The sequence below is a fragment of the Suricata suricatta genome, chromosome 12 (assembly GCF_006229205.1).
Source record: "Suricata suricatta isolate VVHF042 chromosome 12, meerkat_22Aug2017_6uvM2_HiC, whole genome shotgun sequence".
In the NCBI taxonomy this organism is placed as follows: Eukaryota; Metazoa; Chordata; class Mammalia; order Carnivora; family Herpestidae; genus Suricata; species Suricata suricatta.
Window position 1 is genome coordinate 27,715,377 of NC_043711.1, and position 20,565 is coordinate 27,735,941.

Genomic DNA, 20,565 nt, shown 5'->3' on the forward strand with positions numbered 1-20,565 from the left:
GCAGACACATTGTCCTTGCCTTGGAAACAAGGAAGGTAAAGCCCATCTGGATACGTGATCTAATTTAGAGCTGGTGGTGCGGGGTCTTCAGTTGGGTTAGGAGCTCTGTAGCATTCAATCTCCTTTTGCAGCAAAGAAATCTTCAAGCCTGATGGACTTGAAAGAAATGTCACCTTTTTAGAACAGAAAAAGAACGTATGAAAGGCTCCCATTGAAAACGAAGAAGTGAACTGGAATATTTGTGGACAGAGAGCAAGGAGTCACACACTGTCCACCTGTTTAGCTCATGCACATCAGAATGGGAAGACGTTTGCTTGCATTCCTTTGCCACTGAAGGCAAGTTTCTTTCAATTCCCATTTCTTTCATGGTGTGCGTGTTGTTTCGTTTTGTCTCTATGGCTACTGTTCTAAAGTAAGTGAACTGTATGAGTATAAACTGGGATCTGCATATGTTCTAGCCCCATGCTCTTTGGTGAACTTGACAATTTGAATGGATCAATCTTCCAAAAGGGGAAAAGTATTTCCACAAAATTCCTATGTTGTGAGAAAAACTCCCTTCTGAAAACACTTTCTAGTCTTGGTAAAAATTAAAATCCCTTCCTACCTGAAGGCATGTTAATTAAATTTCAAAGATTATTATGTCAAGGGAGAATAATACAAATCAAACTGGGAATCTGCTTTTCTCAAATACGGTGAGAGCCTGTATTTATTTATAATTTTATTTCTCCCCAGGTCCTTCTTGACATCTTTTTCCATTCTTCCTTGAGGCCTTTCTCATCCAGTTATGCAACAAACTATATTTGAATTATGTTTAAATAAGCAGGGAGACTGACGTCTTCTGTAGAAAACATATGGACTATCAGAAATGATGTCCTGAATTTTTGCCTCATCATGACATTACTTTAATGAAGGCACAATTTCACATATGTAATAAACAATATGGTGTCTCATAGGTTTGTATAAAGCACCTAAAATTAAGCAAGCACAAGTATTTGAGTTAGTATCATATTATCATACAGCACTACATGTGATGATTAAAAAACAAATGAAAAGCCAACCCATTGTCTTCATTGCAACTGTCAGTTGCAGATTTTTACTTTAGACTCTACTGGTCATGATTTTACCTTGTTCTGTGTTGGGTCATTAACTTACCTAGAAAGACCCAAAACCATTTCTTCATCCATACATGGGACCTTAGATTCTCTTAATGACTCAAGAGATTTTTGGATAGTTAACTACCCTACCATAACTTGTCTTGTTTAGAAGAAATGAAAGTTAAGATAGTGGCAGTAAAGGACAAGGTGTCAACCCATTCAATAAATTCCTGTTGAAAAGTAACTAAATACATTGAGTATTAACATAATTTATTAGAACAATTAGAACACATCCTTGTTGTCTTTTAATTAGATAATTCCTTGTTCTGGTAATTACACTAGACAAGAAAGAATAATAGTTTAAGGATTCTAAAATCATCTGTAGACTATGTGGAAAGAGAATGATCAATAATGCTAATCTACTAGAACACTTACATTTCCAGAAAGAGATCTTTTATCATGAGCAATCCTTTGTATAATCAGCATTATTTCTCAAAGTCTATAATCATCTTTCCCAAAGTTTAAAAGTAAAGATGCTAGACAAATAACATTTATTCCACTGTTGAAAACCCGGGCAGGCTGGGCCACCTCTGGCCTCTACTGGCTCAGACATTGCTTCACTCTCTTGCAAAATGCCAACAAATAACCACAAATGAAGGATTTAAGATTCCATGCAGAGCAGCATGGCCAGGAGTCTGAATATCTAACAGGGAGAAGACAAGATTTTTAAGTTCTGATCCTAGGAGAGGAGTCATAAACCTCCTCAATTTAAAAATATATTCAAGTAGATGAAAATTTCTTATAAATGCAAGTTAATCTGAATATAAAACTGGTGACATTTCCATACATGAGGATCTTATTTGCAGAAATTAATGTGTATGACAGGGAAGAAAGCTGGGCTTGCAGAAGTGGGCTGGGGCCTTTCCATGTGAGTTGCATTACTATCTCTGGTTTTAAAAGTTTTAGAAACCACAGAGATTTCAAATGCTCCAATGTTCCCTTCATGCCCCATGCAACTATCACCAAGCATGCTAGGAAATCCTAGAGAGCAGCTTCTAAGACTTCAAGGATTCAGACTCTTTCTAAAAAGTCAGGAGTTGGCATATGCTGTCCTCTAGGATAACCCTACAGAGGAGGGGATGATGCTGGGATACACAGAGTTGACACCCATGAATCTGGAGGTCTCTGTAATAAGAGGCAACACAAACATCCCACCAGCAACCTGGATTACAGGAATCTCAGCCCCAATGTTGACCGAGTCTGCCTTAGTCAATGCAAAGTCATAATGAGACCATGTCTAGACAGTATTGATCTCCCACCAGAGAAAAAAATAATTCAGAGTGTGACTTCTCTTCTAGCTTGGCCCAAATAACACCCAAATCAGGATTTTTCATTCATACATTGCTAACATTCTCCCTCATTTTATCAACCAGGTGGTCAATGACACACATAAGCTTCTTTTCAAGGTAATAGATGAAATTTTTGATATTAGAAAAGTTTTCCAGATTCAAATAGCAAATGATAAAGTTGATTAACCCTATTAAAAAATCCAGAGAAATTAAATGAATTTTTATGTATCTTTTTTACCTTGCCAGGCAAAGGAGATGGGCGCTTAAAAAAATGAGTGTCCACGCAACCTGAAAGAATGAAAACTCTAATTAACATGAGCAAAATATCTAAAGGAAAAGTCATTAGCTTAAGTCATCTGAATGATTTTCCATGCAGTCTGGTAATTTAGGATGAGAGGAACATCCCTATAACCCTGTTGTCCATTCCAGCTGGGAAGACCTGTTTCCCCATTGATGTACCTCTTTAAATTGTCAGGAGAACTTAAGGTTCCCCACTACTCTGGTTTCCAGACTAGAGAAATCTATGGGACAGAATATTATCTTAGAGGCACCAGAGATCTGCATTTGAGTGCCCTGTGGTCAAGCATTCCAAAGGCAGGCTGAGCACTGACTCTGCCCCCAGAAAGTCAGGGAGGAAGGAAATATGGTTTAAAACACTAGTAAGAATGGAGTTAAAAAGCTCCCCAGGCAGTGTGATAGCAAGCTAGGATTGGCAAACTCCAGCTAAAAAGGGGAACCAGAGAGAATTCTCTCTGACTTGGGGGCTGAAATGAAAGCATGACCAGGAGAAAGTCCTTTCTGTCTATGAGTTCTTGTTCTGCTGGGTATTGAATGCACCTTTTGAGCATTCACTCCCCAAACTGAAATTCAAAAGGCCAACATAATCATAGTAGATAACTAGATAACTATGGATAACTAGAAAGCTTATCAATTGATAGTAGAGACTACTTCCCCAAATGGTCTGTCTATAATTTCTTGCAAGCTTAGTAAAACTCCTACACTTGTCGGAAATGAAATAAAGGGAAACCAACAATGAATTTTCTTTTCTCTGTGTTAACAGAAAACATAGCCATGCCATGAAAAGCAAGAAAGACACAGTATTCATCCTTCTCTTCTCATCCAAGGTAGGTAACATTATGAGGGTTCTAATTTAGAGTATAAAACTACAGCAGATTTCTAGGACAAGAAGTTAAATTTATAGTTTACCTCAATGCTAACACTCTGGGGTTAAGTATGTCTGTACACCTCTCCAGTTATCAAGGGGGAGTGATAGTGGTAAAATAAATAAGTACAACTTGGATACACATTTAAAAGATGTGCTGCTTAGCTCAAGAAAAGGCAAAAACAGTGGGAATTTAAGACAATTTGTTGAAGAAACTTAACTCTCTTGAATAAAAAATGGATACTAGCAAATACCTTAAAAAAAAACACATACGCGCAAAGATATGCTGTAACATTTGGTAGAATCTTTTTTTTTTAATGTTTTTTACTTATTTTTGAGAGACAGAGACAGCGCGAGCAGGGGTGGGTCAGAGAGAGAGGGAGACACAGAATCCAAAGCAGACTCCAGGTTTTGAGCTAGCCTCCACCACAGAGCCCCACTGATGCGGGGCTTGAGCCCACAAACTGCAAGATCATGACCTGAGCTGAAGCCTGACACTCAACCGACTGATCCACTCAGGCGCCCCACATTTGGTAGAATCTTATCTAACCATTCTGATTTGGCTAAGTATTAAATTATCCAAACATAATAGAAAAAATTTCTCTATTGATTAGGTGGTTGATTTAAAATATTCATGACCTTAGTTGAAGCATAAGTAATAAATTCCAGAAACAAGAAATAAGTCACATGTATCCAAAAAGAGGAATGAACATGTTTCATGCAATCCTGGGGAATAGATTTTTTAAGGCACTGCATAAAATCATTGATTCCAGAGCAGGAAAGAAACCTACACATATTAACCCCGAGCATTTTTATTTGTGCATCCACAGTAAGAGCCCAAATACAAAACTTATTTCCTAAGACTTCTTCAGAACGTGATTCAATGCATTGTTTACTTAAATAAATATTTTCTACCATCTAAAGTCATGTGATAATTTTTCCCCAATGACTAACCAAATATGCCTATTATGTCAATCAGTTATTTCTTTTCACTTTTAATTTTTTTAATTTTTTATTTATCTTTTTTTTGAGAGACAGAAAGAGAGAATGTGAGCAGGGCGGGGTGAGCAGAGAGAGAGAGAGAGAGAGAGAGAGAGAGAGAGAGAGGAAGGCAGAGAATCGAAAGCAGGCTCCAGGCTCTGAGCTGTCACAACAGAGCCCAACGCGGGGCTCGAATTCATGAACCCTGAGATCATGACTTGAGCTGAAGTCGGACACTTAACTGACTGAGCCCCTCAATCAGCTCTTTCTTAAAGCTGCAAATGAAGACAGAGGGATAGCTCTTAGCTGCCATCCTCTCTTGTAAAAATTACACTTCAGTTTTTTCTTTTCAAAAGTGACTAATCATACCTTTGACTATCTTCCAAACATGGCTGAAATTTTCCTGAATCTTACAAAATCAGTGCAAGAGCTAGAAAATGTCTTTCCAGGATGAACGTGGAGGAAAGGGAAATCTTGCCATTTCTGTTAGTTTCTGAATTCAGCTTAGTCTTCATTAGTCTACATAGGTGCCTTATTATTCAGTGTCCTCAGTGACCCCCTGACCATTTTTCCCTGAGGGTGCATATTTGTTCACTAACTATATTACAATTTTGTGATCTGCTGGATTTTCTCTGATATTCTACTCTACATCTGTCCTAAATTAATGAATTCCATTCTTCTTGGCTTCTACTTCTCCTGTTTATTAAATTCACTCTGAACATAGAGTTTATTTCCAAAGGAATTAATAATTCTTTATTTTCAGCTTGGTATTAGTGATGAATTTAATAAGCATTGTATTTAATCAATTCTTTAAGTGTACTAAAGACAAATTTAGTTAGAATGTTAGTGTTCCAACCCTTCCATTCTTCCAGAAAAGAAATTTATTTTGTTTGGCTTTACTCTTCACTCCCTTTCTAAGAGAACTATTAATTTTTGTGATGCAGCATTATGTGATTGATAACAAAAACAGAACTGGAAGATTAGGATGAAAGTAAGAGGGGAAAAAAAGCCTAAGTCTGGCGCCTTAATAGGTACAGTATGGCTATGTGAGTAAAGGGGTGAAAGAAAGAGCATGCTGACTCCTAAGCAGTGTAAAGTGAAAGATCACTAGAAACAAAAAGAATAGAAGGCGATTTTAAGAATCATTGCCATGTGTAGGGAACTCAGTGAATCCAACAAACACAATAACATTGGTAATATAGGAGTCCCAGAAGAAGAAGAGACAGAAAAGTTATTTGAGGGAATAACAACTGAAAAGTTCCCTAATCAGGACATCCAAAGCCAGGAGGTATGAAGAACTCCCATCAAAATCAAAGAAAAACAAGCCAACACCAAGGCATATTGTGATTAAATTTGTCAAATATAGTGATAAGGAAAAAATGCTGAAAGTAATGGGTCCTTAACTTACAAGGGAAGACCCATCAGTATAGCTATGTATCTCTCAAAAGAAAGGTGGCAAGTCAGAACGGAGTGGCAATGATATATTCAACATGCTGAATGGGAAAAATCTGCAACCAAGAACACACTATCCAGTAAGGCTATCAATCAGTCTCGAAGGAGAGATAGTTTCCCAAACAGACAAAAACTAAAGGAGTCAGTGACCACTAAACCAGCCCTGCAAGATATATAAAAGGAGACCCTTTGAATGGAAAGCAAAGACCATAAGTGACAAAGACAAGAAGGCAATGGAGAAAATCCCCAGAAACAATGACAAAACAAGAAATTAAATGGCACTAACTACATGTCTATCAATAATTACTCTGAATATAAATGGACTAAATGCCCAATCAAAAGACATAATGTATCAGGGGAGAAAAAAAAAGACCCACTTATATATTGCCTACAAGGGACTCATTTTAGACCCAAAGACACCTGTAGATTGAAAATTGGGGGATGGAAACATTGATCATGCAAAAGGAAACCAAAAGAAAGCCAGAGTAGCCAAACTTACATCAGACAAACTAGATTTTTAATTTTTATTTTAATGTTTGTTTATCTTTGAGAGAGAGACAGAGCGCAAGTGGGGGAGGGGCAGAGAGAGAAAGAGACAGAGACAGAGACAAAATCTGAAGTAGGCTCCAAGCTCTGAGCTGTCATCACAGAAACCGATGCGGGACTTGAACTCCATGACCATGAGATCATGACCTGAGCCAAAGTCAGATGTTTAACCAACTGAGCCACCCAAGTGCCCCCAGACAAATTATTTTAAACCAAAGATTGTTACAAGAGATGAAGAAGGGCACTATATCATAATAAAGAGGACAATCGACCAATTAGATCTAAAAATTGTAAATATTTATGCCCTCAACATGGCAGTGCCCAAATATATGAAACAATTAATTACAAACATAAAAGTACTAAGTGATAATAATACAATAATAGTAGGAGAGTTTAGCACCTCACTTACATCAGTGGACAGATCATCTGAGCAGAAAATTAATAAGGAAACAATGGCTTCAAGTGATACGCCAGACCAGGTGGACTGAATATACTCAGAACATTCCATCCTAAATCAGCAGAATACACATTCTTTCCAAGTGCATATGGGATATTCTCCAGAATAGATCACATACAGGGTCACAAATTGGGCCTCAACAAGTACAATAAGATTGAGATCATAACATGCTTATTTTCTGACCACAATGCTATAAGACTTGAGGACAACCACAAGAAAAAAACCTGGAAAGACCACACACACATGGAAGTTAAGTAACATGCTACCAAACAATGAACTGTTCAACCAGGAAATCAAAAAAGAAATAAAAAATACATAGAAATCAGTGAATATGATATCACAATGGTCAAAAACCTTTGGGATGCAGCAAAAACAGTAGTACTATGTACTATACTCTCCCAAGAGGGAAGTATATAATACAGCAATACAGGCCTACCTCAAGAAGCAAGAAAAATCTCAAATAACCTAATCTTACACCTAAAGAAACCAGAAAAAGAACAACTAATGAAATCTAAAGCTAGAAGAGAAAGGAAATAATAAAGAATAGAGCAGAAATAAATGATCATAAACTAAAACAAACAAACAAACAAACAAAAAAACAAAACAAAAACAATAGGATAGATTAATGAAACCAGGAGCTGGTTCTTAAAAAAACAAAAACAAAAAAAGTTGTGTCATGAATAAAATAATTTTCAAAGATCTTGTAGAGACATAAGTAAAATTTGGAATTATTTTTCGATAGATTAAAATAATTCACTATCTTATTTTAAGACTGAACCACATGTGGCCCCAGCCCTTAAGTAGGTGACACAAATATCTTTGATTCTGATGTTCATTCATTTATGTCTGAACTTCGGTTTCCTTTAAATGTCATAAATACAGACCAGAAACAAACGGAATCATCCCAGAAATCTTCAAGAGCTCTCAGATAGCTTTAAATGAAATTCCATTAGTTAATTCACAGGTCAAAGTCTGGGACAACCTCAGAAACTACTTGAGTAATTAATATATTTATATGGCAACATAATGAAAATAAAAGTGTCGGTCTGTTAGCCTCACATACAAAAAAAGACACAGCAGGAGCCAATAGTTGTTACTTTGTAATGCAGTTTTAAACTACTGGCAGTGTATCTAAAGAAAACACATAAGGAGAAAATCAAGGAACAACTTTGTAACTTATATGATAAGCATCTTGCAGAAAATTTTTAGGCAAGTGATAAGCACTAAATGGCTTTAGTGCTTTGCTCTACAGATCATCCAGCAAAATATGGGCATAACCTCCACTGGAATGTGGGGGCTTTTTATGTCTTATTTTAGTTGAGTTATATTGTTAAAAATCAATACAGTATAACATAGTAATTATATTCTTAAAGAAGTACATAAAATAAAAGAACTTTAAATTAGAAGTTTATCACCCTCAGACCAATATGGTATATATTTTTAAATTAAACCTGTCACCAATAAAGATGCACCATGTAGCAAGGGTATGCATGAAAGAATGAGAGAGAATGGAGGATTCAGAAACATATATGTTATATATATAGTAAACAAAAACTCCATGGCATTCTCAAGGATCTAAACAGCCTATATACCAATACAGTAAAATTACATCTTCAGGGAGGGCTTTGCCAGTGCCTAAGGCAAATGTTGCATACAGTCAAACTTAACACTCAAGACCATTTTAAACACCTGTAGGGTATGAATTATATTGCTTTGTTTATTCAAGACTGTTGGTAAATATCTGAGAACAAACAACTGAGCAAGAAGGAAGAAAAGAAAAAGTCCACCAGATAACTGGGTATTCTAACCACCTTGCCTTTAGGAAATTACCAAATCTCCACCAATGACGCTTTACCAGATTAGTGGTGACGTGTAAACTTGTAAACCCTCCAAACAGGGTTTTGCTGTTTTAACATGAATATTTTATAACTTTCATATATTAATAGATATATTTGCATTGTTAAGCTTAAATAACATAGTAAGCTGGGGCGCCTTGAGTGGCTCAGTCAGTTAAGCATCCGACTTCAGCTCATGTCATGATCTAAATGTCCGTGAGTTCAAGCCCCACATCGGGTTCTGTGCTGACAGCTCAGAGCCTGGAGCCTGCTTCAGATTCTGTGTCTCCCTCTCTCTCTGCCCCTCCCCTACTCATGCTCTGTCTCTCTCTCTCTCTCTCTGTCTCTCAAAAATGAGTAAATGTTTTAAAATATTTAAATAACATAATACATATGAAAGCACCAGATAGAGGTACTGGTATCAGAAAGCACCAGATAGAGATGCTGGACATGCATCTAAGTCTTATTTCATTAGACCTATAAACACACCGCTCTTTGAAATCTTGCAGAGATCACAATAACCACTTCTGTTCTTTTCAAGCTGGCATTTCCAGCTCAGGCACCATGAACAGCCATCGCCTGCATACTTTAGGCACTGAGTAGAGGCAAGCTTACCCTGAGGCTGAGTTATAAGGTAACTATATCCTGAGGTGGATATAAGGTAAGCCCGGTACCCACAGGAAGCACATCTTTATTCATGGGTCACATCTCAACAGATTGGCTTCCTGAATGGTCTTGCTCTTTCCAAAGACAAAACATGGCACATTTGGCTCAAACCATAAGGCTATCAAACCCACAGTGTCTATTTCTTTTCCAAAAAGGCATTCCTATCAATTCTACCAGGAAAGCACATGAGGCCATGAAACTCATTTATTTGTACCTTACACAATATATCTATCCATGGGTCCCTTTTACTGGCACTTACTAGCAATAGGATGCCACAAAGATCTAGAAATTGTCATTCTTTTTCCTTCCTTACCCTTCCTCCCCTTCCTACTTTTCCTCCTTCAATTTTCTGCCTATAGTAAAACCACAGCAAGTATGAAAGTCAAATGGATTTTTCTATTAGTGGACATTTTTGTGATATACTCATTTTTTTGGTCCTCATATGAACTCCCTCCAGGGTGCTCCTTTATGGGAATAAGGTATACCAAATGAAATAGAGGACTCGAGGCACAATTTTACCCCTGACATATTAAGAGAGAATATTTTTCTCCTGGATTTATGGTGTAATGCTACTCAGCCACTTTCTTTTTCTCTTTTACTTCGTTTGCACTTCCTACTTATTGCCGTATGCCATCATCACCATCATCATAAATTTATAGGGTGCCTATGGCTGTGGCCTCTAGGTAGCTCCTAAATGATCTATTCCAGATATCACTGTCTTCAGCTCCCCTTTGGCATGAGTCTATTTACCATTCTGTTTCTTTATGGAAATCTGCTTCCGATTATTCTTCATAAGATGTTTTCGCTTTCTTTTCTTTCCCTTAAGTTGAATCTCTTTTATTTCTTCCTCTCATCGCCATACTCTCCTGGACCCTAAGCACAGTTACTCTACATTTATGGGGATTTACATCATCAAATTGAGAAACTCTTGAGAACTTTACTACCCAACTGCGTTTTCTAAGGTAATTTTTAGCAATGTTAACTTAGAGAAGATCGTTAGACTCTGGAACTCCAGGGTTCCAATCTCACTCAGACCCTTGCTCTGATATCATATGTCAGGGTGATGACCAACATTATGGCACCCCAGGACAACCACTCCTCAACTCCCTAGGATTCTAACTGGGTGTCTTTCAGAGATTGGACACCCAGGCTTTGGATTTAGACAGACGGGGGTTCAAATCCAGACTCTGGCACTTAAGTTAGACATAACCTTGAGAGCCATGTCACCTTTCTCAGTTTCAATTTCCTTGACTGCAAAATGAGAATGAAAATATCCACCTAACGAGACTATTGTGAGGAGAAATTAGGTGATCTTTATAAAATACACACAAAGTCTGGCACATGGTAAGCATTCAAATTTGGTAGCTATCATTTTTATTCTTATCAGTTAAAATGGTGGACAGAGTGCATTTCTCTTCAAAGAAGCTCACAAAGCTGACCTCAGAGCACATATTCATACATTATTTAGTAGACCCCAGTCCCAAATACCACTCAATTCAGTGTTTTTATACTTGGAAGCCAATAGATATTTTTAAATTAAAATTGAGGACACACAGAGAGTCAGTATTTGGAACCAAAGGAATAGATAACCAATCATAAATTTACACATATCATTAAGGGCCTCTATTCTCATAAAGTGCATCTCTTTTAAAATATATTTACTACAGTTACTCATGGAGACTAAATATTTTTATCATCAGTTGCAAAACTGTTTCCTGAAGGAGTATAACTGTGTAATTATAACTCCGGCCAACTTCACACCTTAACCTTTTATGTAAGGGAAGAACAAGAAAGTAGACTCTGGGCAAGAGGCTGGGAAGCAGAGGGAGAGAGGAAGAGAAGGAAAGAAGGAGAAAGAGAATAAGAGTAGACAGGTTTGACAAGGAACAGTATTTGGCTTTTGGCCCTTCTCTCTACCAGCACAGACAGGAGGACCAGACCATTTATGATCGCTCTCAGTCCTTTCCATGGCAAGTGAACAATGGGACACCTCCCACCTCTCAATTCAAGAGTAAAATTGCCAATTGCCAAAGGACAGCTGCATATATATATACAGAGTAAGCGAGGTTTTGACTCTGGGATAGGAATAAATTCTTTTAAGGCAGAAAAATAAAAAACTCATTCACTGATGCTGATGTATGAAAAGAGCAGTATGATCTGCTTTTGTACCAAACAGACTGTCTTTTAAATGCTATTTCTACCACTCATTGGTTGGGCAGGCTAACTGATCCTTTATGCACTTAACTTCCTCATACCTAAAATAGACAGGAAAATACCTGTGGGGAGGAGGGTAGCAGGCCGGTCATGCCTTCTCTCTCTCAGTGCCCACATCCCTCCAAGGAGCAATTCCTAACTGGATAGGCCATATTCCAGCACACTGGCGGTCACAAAAGGGCAGAGTCAATGTACAACAAAGTCTCCTTCCCCATCTCCACTTCCTCTCCTCTAAGTTGGGAGAAGTGACTCCTCAGGGAAGAGTAAGCATTTACTTCTCTCTCTCCTGCCTTCTTTGCAACATCAGGCAATAGCACATGGGAGCCAAAGTGATATCCAGAGCCCTAGCTCTTGCCCCCACACTTTAATTCTGTCCTGCTTCTTCACACTGTCCCCACTCAAAATTCCTTAGCATGCTGTTCATTTCAGGGAGTGATTTAAGTAGTGGAGGAGGTCCCACTTATGACCTCTTTGAGGTCAGCCTACCTTTATTAGTGTTCTATACTACAAGGTCTTGAGTACTGGTCCAACTTTGTTACCATTTCCATGGAGCAAATGGATGCATTTGCTCATCCCTCCCTCTGCAATGTTCTGCATCTTGAAATCATGGATCCCTAAATCACTCACATCTCAGATCAAATGCTAACTCTTCAGAGAGGCTTTCCCTGACCATCTAATCTTAAGTAGCATCCCCACCACCACCAAGTCACTATTACATTAATCTATTATTTTGTTAAAGGCTCTCATCCTACTTCCTTTCTTTCTTCATTTATTTGCTTGTTGCCCATCCCTACCTCTGTTCTAAACATTTTCATTAGAAGGGAGGTCCGAGGAGTATGGTTCTTGTCTGCCTTGTTCACTTATTTACACAGAGTTGGGTGACCATCACAAAGTAGGTTCTTAGTAAGTCACAGCTATCATTACGTTTTTCCTCACACCTGATCCAGCTACCCACCTGCCCCCTACACATATGTACAGAGTGGCAAACCCAGATTTGCATTCCAGATCATCTCCAGCAGGGACGGAAGAGAAATACATGTTGAAAAGAGCTAACCTAAAATCATAATTTTCTCAAAAACATTTCCAGTTAACATTTCTTCTTAAGAAAGTCTCAATCTGAACACACCAAAAATAGTTCAGTGGCATCTTAAATTGGGGATAGTTGTTAAGTTGGAGCTTAGAGAGTCTCTTGGAAATCTTTTCAATTCTCCACAAAATAAAATAGGGCATAGTCTGCCTCTCCAGAGGTCCAACGGCTTTACCCTAGAACAAGAAAAGATAAGCTATTTCTTTGGCTAAAGATATGATGAATTAATTGGCATGAATTTATTGGATATAAATGTGTGTGTATACACACATATATGGTATATGTATAATATATATACATACACATTTTAAATGTGTTGCAATATATATATTCTATTATATGTATGTATATGCACACGCACACTTTTTTTTAATGTGTAACAGAATATGTCAATAAGTAATGGAGTCACACTTAACACTAAGATGCTTATACTAGGAGATTCAGGAGAATAGGATTGACTCCCAGCTCCCTCCTTACATTTAGCATAAAGTATAAATTCATTGAGGGGAATCTCTGGAAGAATGGACTATATTCTTTGAATTGATACTTCATATTCTTGTTGCAAATTCTGTATGGCTAAAATGGCAGAAGTTCAATGTACACAGGATGCAACTGCATTATCTTTACATTATAATGCCTTTGTGTTAAAAATCAAAAGATGGTATCCATACAAAACTTCATTATGCCATGTTACCCCGAACCCCATTTTCCTATGTCATGGACAAAGACTGTAGGCAAATCTCATACTCAGGGAAGGTAATAAAAGAAATCACCACATAGGTTTAATTTAAAAACCAAACAAGCAGACTTGTACCTTTTTATGACAAAGTTAGTCTTATAATATTTTATACATATCTTTCTTGGCAGTAGCCTTGATGTAAATCTTTTTTAAAAAAAAGGAATAAACCCAACATTTCTTCAAATGTTGTGAGGGTTAATTTTCTATATCAACTTGACTGGGTCAATGCACACCCAGATAATTGGTCAAACATTATTCTGGGTATGTCTGTAAGGGCATTTTTCATGAGTTTAACATTTAAATCAATAGACTGAGATCCAGAGAAGATGGTGGAGTGGAGGATTCTAGGCTCAGCTCCTCCCAGAGATACACCTAGATAACACCCGCATCAGTTATTACATTAGTGTAAATAACCCAGTAAACGACATGAAGACTGGCAGAACACACTCTTCACAGCAAAATGTAGAGAAGGGGCCACATCTAAGAAGGTAAGAAGGGTGGAGACACAGTTAGGAGCCAAATAAACCTATGGGGCTGTCCATGGGAGAGATGCTGCAGGCATGAAGAAGAGAGAGAAAGAGACACCCCCAACAGGCACCTCAGTCATGCAGGACCCCCACTGGGAAGACAAATCCCCATAACATTTGGCTTTGAAAACTAGAGGGGCTTATTTGCAGCAATGTGGATGGAACTAGAGGGTGTTACACTAAGTGAAATAAGTCAGTCAGAGAAATATAGATACCATATGCATTCACTCATTGTGGATCTTGAGAAACTTGACATAAGACCATGAGGGAGCAGAAGAGGGGGGAAGTTATAGAGAGGGAGGGAGACAAACCATAAGAAACAAATACTGATAAGAAACTGAGGGTTGATGGTGGTTAATGGGGGGAAAGGGAGAGGGGAAAGTGGGTGATGGACATTGAGGAGGCCACTTGTTGAAATGAGCACTGGGTATTGTATGGAAACCAATTTGACAATAAATTATATTAAAATAAAAAATAAAGAAAACTAGAGGGGCCTACCTTCATGAGAACTTACAACCAGTGGAGCTGAATACCTGGTACATTAAAAATCAATGGGCACAGCTCTGAGAGAGGTGAATATAATATGAAACTGAGTCTCCATCCTTCAAGAGACAGCAAAATAAACAGCCATACTGAGAAACAGCATGGAAGCAACAGTTTGGAAACAGCCTGTGGTAATACAGGAAGGAGACTTATTTACTAACCACAGAGCCTATGCTGGAGAAGCAGAGATCTTTGGGAGACTTCTCCAAGAACAAAAGAGCTGGTGGGTGCATCCTCTCCCCCTTTCCCTAGCCTAGACACATGGACACCTGCTGGAATGAGTGCAGCATGAATATTCTCCACCCGCTTTGCTAAAAGCATGCCCCACCCCTGAATTCTCTTGTGGACCCACCCCCTCCTTCTCAGCCTAAGCAGGACCTTTCCTGGGCAGCTGAAGTTCCCCTCCCACAGCATAACAGTACAGACCTTACTGGCACCTCACACCCTGCCCCTGTGTTCTCCAGTAGATCTGCATCCAAAGTAGTGTGTCAAAAGCCTGGCATTGTGCAAGCAGCCCTGACAGCAGCCAGCATCACTCCAAAGTGACTCCTGCCCCAAAGAGAGGGGAAGAGAACCACACACACCAATCTGATGGTGGTCCCAATAGTTGGCCAGAGGCAGATATCTGGTCTGGCCACAGGCCCCACCCACTAATATACGCTTCTCAGGGAACAACACTAGGATAGTGCTTTACGGTTTGGTGCTGCCACATCTCTGGCAAAACCTGGTTTGATTCAACTCAAGCCCAAAGCAACACCAGACTTACCCACTAACAACACAGGGACCAAACCTTACACACAACAAAGAGCCATTGCAGACAAATGGACTGAAGGAAAAAGTCGCTCATTCACTCATTCAATAGGGTGCATGCAACACACACTGGAGACACCCCGAGACAAGATGGAGGCATCCTGCTCTTTTAAGAGCAAGAGACATAGCTAACTCTCCTAACACACAGAAACAGACATAGGGAGTTAGACAATTTGAGGAAACAGAGCACTATGTCCTAAATGAAAGAATAGGACAAAATCACAGGAAGAGAGGTATACAAAATGGAGATAAACAATATTCCTGATAGAGAATTTAAAGTAATAATCATAAAGATATGTACTAGAGTTGAGAAAAGAATGGAGGAACTCAGTGACACATTTTGCAAAAAGAGAGAACATAAATAATCAATTAGATATAGAAAACTCATTACATGTAATGAAAAATACACTAGAAGGAATAAATAGTAGACTAGAGTAAGCAGAAAAACATATCAGCAACCCAGAAGACAGAGTAATGGAAAGCTGAACAGGAGAGAGAAATAATAATAATAATAATAATAATAATAATAATAATAATAAATGAAATGAAACCATCAACACCATCATGTAATAACATCTGCATTATAGAAATCCCAGAAGGGGAAGAGAGAGAAAAGGGCACAAAAATGTATTTGAAAAAATAATAAGTGAAAATTGACCAAATTGAAAAAAATAGAAATCCAGATTTAGGAGGCATAGAAAGCCCTCAACAAGATCAACCCAAGGAAGTCCACACCAAGACAGAGAAAAATGGTAAAGGTAAAAAGTAGTGATAAAAAGAGAATTTTAAAAGCATCAAGAGGAAAGAAAATAGTTACAAATAACAAAAACTCCATAAGGTATAAGCTGATTTTTCTCAGAAAATTTATAGGTCAGAAGAAAGTGGCATGATATCCTCCAAGTGCTGAAAGAAAATAACCTAAAACCAAGAATACTGTATCTAACAAGCCTATCATTAAGAATAGAAGAAAAGATAAAGAGTTTCCCAGACAGACAAAAGTTAAAGGAACTCATCACGTGTAAATCAGGCCAATAAGAAATGTTAAAAGATACTCATTGAGTGGAAAGGAAAGATCATGAGTAGGAGTAAGAAAAGTAAGAAACACAAAAGCAATAAAATTAAGTATATCTATAAAAATCATCCAAGGGATTCAGAAAATAAAAGGATGTAAACTATGACACCATATACTTTAAATGTGGGGAATGGAGAGGCATAAAACCTTAGTGCTTTTACAATGGGTTCAGACTTAAGCTACCATCAACTTAATATAGACTGCTATACGCATACGATGTTATATATATACATAATGGTAATCACAAGTCAAAGAACAATAATAGATATATAAATAATAAAGAGAAAGAAACTCAGCAATATTACTAAAGAAAGTCAGCAAACTGTGAGAGAAGAAAGGAAGAGAAGAAAAAAACAGAGAACTACAAAAACAACCACAAAACAATAATAAAATGGCAACTAGTACATACTTATCAGTAAATGCTTTGAATGTAAATGGACTAAACACTCAGATCAAAAGACAAAGGGTAATGAAATGGATAAAAAATACAAAAAGCAAGACTCATCTCTATGCTACATATAAGAGATTCATTTTACATCTAAAGACACAGGTAGAATGAAATTAAAATAGTGGAAAGCATTTACCATGCAAATAGAAGTGAAAAGAAATCTGGGGTAGCAACAATTATATTGGATGAAATGGACTTTAAATAAAGACTATGATAAGAAACAAAGACTATAAAAAGAAACAAAGAAATCATAAAAAAAGAAGCCGTCACAAAGATTAACAACTGCAAATATTTATGCACTCAACATGGTAGCACCAAAATATACAAAGCAGATATTAACAAACATAAAGGAAGTAATCAGAAGTAATTCAATAACAGTAGGGGACTTAAACACCCCACTTTCAACAATGGCAGGTAATCCAAACAGAAAATTGACAAGGCAACAGTGGCTTTGAATGACACATTGGACCAGATCGATCTAACAGATATATTCAGAACATTCCATCCTAAAACAAAAGAATACACATTCTTAGGTGCACCGGGAACATTCTCCAAAAACATATCACATATTAGGTCACAGAACAAGTCACAACAAATACAAGAAGATCAAAGTAATACCATGAATCTTGCCCACCACAACACTATGAAACTAGAAATAAACCACAAGAAAATATCTGGGAAAAAAATACAAAACATGGAGTTTAAATACCATCCTACAAAACAATGAATGGATCAACCAAGAAATCAAAGAGGAAATCAAAACATACATGGAGACAAATGAGAATGAAACACAATGGACCAAAATCTTAGAGAGGCAGCAAAAGCTGTTCTGAGAGGGATAGCAATTAGGGCTATCTCAAAAAAACAAATACAAAAACAAAAACAAACTCAAATAGCTCAATCATACACCTAAAAGAGCTAGAAAAAGAAGAAAAATCACAACCCAAACCAGTAGGAAGAAGGAAATAATAAAGATTAGAGCAGAAATAAACAAAACAGAAACTAAAATAATAAATAGAAACTAAAAAACAATGAAATAGATCAATGAAACCAGAGCTGATTCTTTGAAAAAATCAACAAAATTGATAAACCTTTAGCCAAACTAACCAAAATGAGGGTAGAGTGTGGGGAAGACTCAAAGAAAATCAGAAAGAAAAGTAGAAAATAACCAATACCACAGAAATACAAAGGATTACAAGATAATGTTATGAAAAATTATATGCCAACAAATTGGACAATCTAGAAGAAAGGGATAAATTCCTAGGAACATCTAATATACCAAAACTGAATAAGGTAGAAATAGAAAATTTGAACAGACCAATTACCAGCAATGAAATTGAATTAGGAATTTTAAAAAATCCCAACAACCAAAAATCGAATACCAGATGGCTTCACAGGTGAATTCTATCAAACATTTAAGTTGATACCTATTCTTCTGAAATTATTCCAAAGTATGCAAAAGGAAGGAAAACTCCCAGATTCATTCTACAAGGCTAGCATTACTCCAATACCAAAACCAGATAAAAACACTACTAATAAAGAAAACTACAGGCTAATATTGTGAATGAACATGAATGCAAAATTCCTCCACACAAATTCCCAGAATGCAAGGGTTGTTCAGTATTCACAAATCTATCGATGTGATACATCACATCAACAAGAGAATGGATAAGAACCACACAATTATTTCAATAGATGCATAAAAAGCATTTGAGAAAATACAACACAAATTTATGATTTTAAAAAAATTTTTAAGTAGTTTTAGTGGGAAATACCTCAAAATCATAAAGGCCATATATGAAAAACCCACAGCTAGCATCATCCTTAATGGTGAAAAACTGAGAGTTTTTCTCCTAAGGTCAGGAACAAGACAAAGATGTTCATTCTCTCCACTTTTATTCAACATAGTATTGGAAATCCTAGCCACAGCAATCAAACCAGAAAAAGAAATAAAAGGCATCCAAATTAGCAAGGGAAAAGTAAAACTTCCACTATTTGAAGATAATATTATACTACATATCAAAAGACCTAAACATTTCTCCAAACAACAACAACAACAACTACCAAACTGATAAATTTAATAAGCTCACAGGATATAAAACCAATATACAGAGATATGTTGCAATTCTATATGCTAATAATAAAGTAGCAGAAAGAGAAATTAAGAAAACAATCCCATTTAGAATTGCACCAAAAATAATAAAATTTCTAGAAATAAACCTGACCAAGAAGGTGAACCACCTGTACTCCGAAAACTATAAAGCATTGATGAAAGACATTGAAGATGACACAAAGTAATGGAGAGATATTCCATGCTCATGGACTGGAAGAACAAATACTGTTAACATGTCCATACTACCCAAAAGATTTAATGCAGATTTAATGCAATCTCTATCAAAACACCATCGGCATTTTTCAGAGAACTAGAACAAATAATTGTAAAATTTGTATGAAATCAGAGAAAACCCTGAATAGCCAAAGCAGTCTTGAGAAAGAATAAAACTGGAGGCATCACAATCTCAGATTTCAAGATATTCTACAAAGCTGTAGTAATCAAAATAGTATGGTTCTAAAACTGGCAGAAAAACAGACACATAGATCAACAGAAGAGAATAGAGACATCAGAAATAAGCCCACCATTATATGGCCAATTAATGTTCAACAAAGGAAGCAAGAATGTGCAATGGGAAAAGGACAGTGTCTTCAACAAATCATGTTAGTGAAACTGGACAGGTAACTGCAAAAGAAGGAAATAGGACCACTCTCTTACATCATACATAAAAATAAACTCAAAATGGATTAAGAACCCAAATATGAGACCTGAAACCATAAAAATCCCTGAGAGCACACAGGCAGTAATCTCTCTGACATCAGCTGTAGCAACATTTTTCTTGATATGTCTGTCTCCTGAGGCAAAGGAAACCAAAATAAAAATAAGTATTGGGACATCAAAATAAAATGTCTCTGCACAGTGAAGGAAACCATCAACAAAACTAAAGATAACCACTGATTGGGAGAAGATATTTGCAAATGACATATCCAAAAAAGGGTTAGTATCCAAAATATTTAAAGAAAATATACAATTAAACACCAAAAAAAAAAAAAAACCCAAATAATCCAGTTTAAAAATGGGCAAAAGACATGAATAGACATTTCTCCAAAGAAGACGTCCAGACATATGAAACAATGTTCAACATCAGTCATCAGGGAAACGCAAATCAAACTCACAATAAAAGAGCACCTCGTACTGGTTAGAATGGCTAAATTCAATACCACAAGAAACAATAAGTTTTGGTGAGGAAGTGGAGAAAAAGGAATCCTCATGGACTCTTGGTGGGAATGCACACACTGGTACAGCCACTGTGGAAAACAGTATGAAGGTTCCTCAAAAACTAAAAATAGAAATACTATATAATCCTTTAATTTCACTACTGTATCTTTACAGAAACATTAATTCAAAAAAGATGTATGTACCCCTATATTAACGACATTATTTGTTACAATAGTCAAATTATGGAAGTAGCCCAAGTGTCCATTGATAGAGGAATGGATAAAGAAGATATATACATGATATATAATATAT

At 36.9% G+C, this 20,565-nt stretch overlaps 1 protein-coding gene across 4 annotated transcripts in view; it reads right to left on the reverse strand.

Moving 5' to 3' along the window:
- Window positions 1-20,565, reverse strand: part of FHIT (fragile histidine triad diadenosine triphosphatase) — a 1,373,604-nt gene that overhangs the window by 1,000,462 nt on the left and 352,577 nt on the right. For all 4 annotated transcript variants that reach the window (XM_029917797.1, XM_029917796.1, XM_029917795.1 and 1 more), the window contains one exon: window positions 2,682-2,731. The gene's annotated coding sequence lies outside the window, so the exon portion shown is untranslated. The remainder of the gene's footprint in view (window positions 1-2,681; window positions 2,732-20,565) is intronic.